Below are 5,485 nucleotides of genomic sequence, written 5' to 3' on the forward strand. Positions count from 1 at the left end.
GTGTTAGCTCGGTGAGGAGGCATATTCAACTTTTATGTAAAAGCATGAGTTAAAAGCATATAGATATACTGTAAGAATGATAGATTATGAAATAAAGAGATGATTTCCTAAGAACATCCCATAGCCTCTTGCTCATAAATGCGGCGCGCTTCACACCCATGATCATGACTCTATGTAACACGGCTTATCTGACTACCTAGGACTCTTGTAAACCTTAGGATTTTATACCAAGTTTGTAACGCCCTAAAAATGGTTCCCTAGATGTCACACAGTGCTCGAGACTATGAGTATCCTTAAGCTAACCCTGTCTACCTTTTACTAAGTATGAATCTCATAATAATAAAAAAAATATAGACATAAAAGTCACACTATATGCGAAAGTTTGTCTAAATATAATATCTGAAAATAATGTCTGAAACCTCAATATTGAATAATCTAAATCAAAACTAGCAGTCTGACAAGCCTCTACTACTAATATCTAGAGAGCCACTAGGACAAACCCCCAACTAACTCGAACTGTCTAAAAATACTAAATCATCTAAGCTGTTAAGATAAAAATAAATTGAATGACTAAGTCCCTGAACTATGAGGACTCACCAACTATCGGATATAGATGGAGATGCTCGAAAAATTACTTACTAAGCACCTGAACCTATATTGTGACACAATGTAGCATATTCGTATATATGGATCAGTACTTTGAGGATGTACTGAGTATATGGGGTGAATCCATAAGTAGAACATCATTTCATCATCATGTTTTGTAAAACAATGCATGCCAAATATAAATAACTCACATAAGCTGGAATATCAGAAAATACTAAAATCTAAAATCATAAGTAGTAAAGCATATTGAATAAATCTAGTGAGGCATAACATTTAGTTATAAAAGTTGTATTGGTGTTCTGTCTGTAAATCATGCTATCTAAGTATAAAAAGGGCTCACTTTTATATTTGAAGGCTGAAGTCTGTAGTTAATGTCTTACTGTAAAGCATTATCTGAGAAAAGTTGTGAGCCTTTACACTTAGTTTTCTAAAATCTTTTTCTATTATGTTGTAAGCTTAAAACGTTAGAGAAAATACTTTATCTTAAGGGAATTCTTTCAAAGCTTTTCATTACTAGTAGGCAAAAATATTTTTAAAAAAATTATTCTGCAAGGGAGGTTTTTCTAACCGATATAAACCATGTGAGCTATCATAAAGTCCAATGTCTTGTTCCATTATGGGGAAAACCTCATAATGGGGAGAAGTGTCATACTCTTTCCTAGGAGTATAACCTAATCTAAGTGATCATATCTTTATCTGTCATCCATATATAAATGGGAATAATCTAAATCTGTACCTACGTTGGTTACGTAGTTTTGTGGAAGATAGGGCATGTTAATCCCACACTTCTCGCTCGATGCTAAATACTACTCCCTTTAATATGTATGCTTATTCTATTGTAAATCCACTTTAAAAACTAGCATAAGGGTTTACTATAAAACCAATTATGCTTTTATCTTATTAAATCTATGAATAAAACTATTCTGATTTCTGTAATCTATAATAAATCTGTAAAGTGGATTCCAAATCTTAACTAAGGATCAAAAGATCAAAGCTTTATTAAAAATCTATAAATAATCTAATCATAGGATGCTTAAAACATCATCTTTCTTGAAATATCAACATATAAACTTGGGTTTAATAACCCATGCATTAAGTTCATGTCAAAATATCATAAAGTTCATGTTTGATAATGTAATTAATGATAATTCAACTCAAAATCTGAAATTTACTAAAATAGGCATGAAAAAAAAAGAAAATAAACATGAAATTCAACTTCTAAATCACTTGAAATTTCATAATCTTGCAATTAGCAATAATGGGTATGAACCCTAATTCAAATCTCATGTGATTTCATATAAAATCATATAAATTTGTACTTAAAAGCTAGTTTTGGGAACAAGGACGAAAGGATTATCCTTGCTAAAAATCCCACATTCCTTGTAGATGAATTAGAATGTAAAAGCTTGATTCTTGACTCTCTAATGGTGTTCTTGAAGCTTCCTCTTGAAGTTCTTGAACCCAGAACTTTGAATTATAAGATTTCTTTAAGTAGGAGTTATGGAATTTGTTCTTGATTCTTAGAGATAGGGTTTTGTTATTAGAGATGAAAAAGATGAATAATGAGATAGGAGTTATTCTTAGACCGATGTACCGCGTCGATGGGGTCGACGTAATGCATCAATATCACGTTGACTCATTGGAATTTGCACTGAATGCTGGGGAAATTATTTGTCAACGCGATAGGTGATGCGACGTGTCAAGATTGCATCGACTCACCATTTTTTACATCCAAACGAGCTTCTAACGAGGTCCAAAAATTCCGAAACTCGCCTGAGAACACCCATTGACCTCCCTGATCATGAATCATTTTAAAAATCGACACTTTAAGGTCATAAGGTCTGTAAATAAAATTTCAGCTTCCTTTATTATGTCCACAGATTGGTACCTTCCATTTGAGGTGATGTGGGACACTAATGGTATGGCCCTAGGATCTGTACTTGGCCAGAGATGCGAGAAAATACTCCATCCCATATAATATATCAGTAAAGCAATCAACCCCACATAGAAAAATTTTAAGGTGACTGAGCTGGAGTTATTTGCGGTGGTGTTCGCTTATGAGAAATTTTGGTCTAATTTGATTGGACTAGAGTCATTATGCATACTGATCATGCAGCTTTAAGGTACCTTATGGCGAATAAAGATGTGAAGTCTAGGTTGATTAAATGGGTGCTATTGCTATAAGAATTTGACTTTGAGGCCAAGGACCAAAAGGGTAAAGAGAATTAGGTTTCAGACCATCTACCTCACATAGAAGAAGAGGCGATGCACAAATTGGGGGATGATCTTGATATCAATGCTACTTTTCTAGATGAGTAGGTCTTGGAAGCATCACAAGACTTAATCCCCTGGTTTGCTAATTTTGCCAATTATTTAGCAAGTGGTCTCATCTTGAAACACTTATCATTTCAATAGGAGAAGCGATTGATCAGGAGGTACATAAGTTTTTCTGGGATGATTCATTCTTATTTTGGGTGTGTGCGGATGGTATGATTCATAGGTGTATTCCCAAAGTTGAGATGTTGCATATTCTTAAGGCTTGTCACTCATCCCCAATTGGGGGTCACCATGGTGGTACTCATATGACCCATATGATTTTACAGAGTGGTTACTATTGGTTGACTATTTATAAAGATGCATATGATTATGCCTATGCCTATGACCAATGCCAGCGTCAAGGTAATATCTCATGGAAGCATGAGCTCCCCATAACACTTATTCTTAAGCTTGAGTTTTTTTATGTGTAGGGAATTGATTTTATAGGTCTATTTTTTAGTTCTTATGGTCCAAAATATATATTTGTGGCAGTTGACTATGTTTCTAAATGGGTGGAAGTAGTTGCGCTTCCCAATAATGAGGTTCGTAGTGTTATGACATTTTTAAAGAAGAACATATTCTCTCAGTTTGGTACATCACATGTATCATTAGTTAGGGTAGGTCCTATTTTTGTAATCGTCTATTTAAGAGACTGCTTGAAAAATATGGTGTGAAACATAAGGTGGCAACACCTTACTATCCGCAAATAAATGGGCAAGTTAAGGTCTCCAATCATAAGGTCAAGTCTATGTTGGCGAAGACTGTAAATGCCAACAAGACTGATTGGTTAAGGAAACTAGAAGATGCACTTTGGGATTACTGAACAACTTTTAAAACCCCCTTAGGTGCCTCCCCATATCATCTTGTGTATGGCAAGGCATGCCACTTGCCAGTTGAACTTGAGCACAAGGTACTATGAGCATTGAAGAAGCTAAATTTTGAGTAGAGCAATGTTTCAAACTTGAGAATAAGTAAGACGAATGAGTTAGAGGAATTTTGTCTTCATGCTTATGAGAGTTCTGCTTTGTACAAGGAGAAGATGAGGTTGTACCATGACAAAAATATGGAGAAAAGGGTATTTCAGCCTGGTGATATAGTCTTGTTGTATAATTCATGACTTTATTTGTTTCCTAACAAGTTGAAGTCTAGGTGGTATGAACTATTTACCGTGGTTAGAGTATTTTCACACGGTTCAATTGAGTTGAAACGTGATGGATAAGCCTTATTCAAAGTAAAGTGTGTTAAGCACTATATAGGGATTATGGAGGAGGTGAAGGTAAGCATTGATATAAGCCATGGCGAAGCCTTAGTAGCCAAGGCAACTGAGTTGTATCGTGATGTCAAATCAAGAGCTTTATGGAAAACAACCCATGGACTTGTTGGTGAAGTTTGAGTATCCAACATAGCCACGTCATGTCACAACATTAAATCAAGCATTGATTGAGAGGCAACATAATGTTTTAGTGTTCACTTTGTTTTACATTTTGAGGGTTTAAATCATGGGAAAACACCTAGAAGAATTTACAGATTCAGACAAGTCCTGGTAAGTGGTGTCATAGGTGTTGGAAAAGTTTTAGAAACTTTTGGGGTCTCTGAAGTTGTACTTGTGAACCCACTTATGAGGGTCGTAAGTACAACGTATGACCCCCGTAAGTGGGGTTATAGAAATTAGAAAAATTTAAATACTACAGGTCCTACTTACGGAGGCATTTACGAGGTCATAAGTGGAACTCATAGGTTGTATGTGGCTCCATAAGTTGACCAAAATCTGGGGGTTAAAATTTGAAAAATGTGGGTCAGACCCGACTGGATCCTACTTGATTTGAACCTTCCCCTTCCCTTAAAACCCCTAGATCCGATCCATTGCCCTCCTCTTATTCAAAATTTAAAAGTCCCACTTATACTCAAACTCTTAAACTTCCTTCTTAACATATAAAGGCAAAATCCTCTCATTACCACATCACCTACATGCATAATCATCAAAAGTAGGGCTAAAAGTTCACTGTTCATCATCTACTTCCAAGAATCTTCAAATATAGGAAATAATTTTTGGATCCAACTTAGTAACACCATGATCTTTATTATTGAACTTGAGATAGTACTTTCTATATCCCTGAAATTAGTTGTCTCATAATTCTTGATAATTGTAGATCCTAAATTAGTAAAAATTGGAATTGTTGCATAATTTGGGTATGGAAAAACCTGTGATCACCTAATACATGGAAGTAGAAGTTGAATAATAAGATGAAAACCTAAAGTAATTGTGGAATAACAGTGGGAATTAATTTATTTCATGTTTTAGTGTACAAAATTAGCCTAAAAATTGAAATTATAACTGTGTAAGGATGTAATTTTTGAAAATTTTGACGAACTCTTTGAATGGCATTTATGAAACCACTTATAGGCCTCGTAAGTAGTACCTACGAGGGCATAAGTAACCTAAAGCCATGAAACTTCAAGGCTTTGTCTCGTACTTACGAGGGTAACTACAACCCCCATAAGTAGTACCTACAACCCGTAGGTAGGGGACGTAGGTAGCCCTGCCCTGGGTCATCAAATTTTT

Source organism: Capsicum annuum, chromosome 9 (genome assembly GCF_002878395.1).
Source record: "Capsicum annuum cultivar UCD-10X-F1 chromosome 9, UCD10Xv1.1, whole genome shotgun sequence".
NCBI lineage: Eukaryota > Viridiplantae > Streptophyta > Magnoliopsida > Solanales > Solanaceae > Capsicum > Capsicum annuum.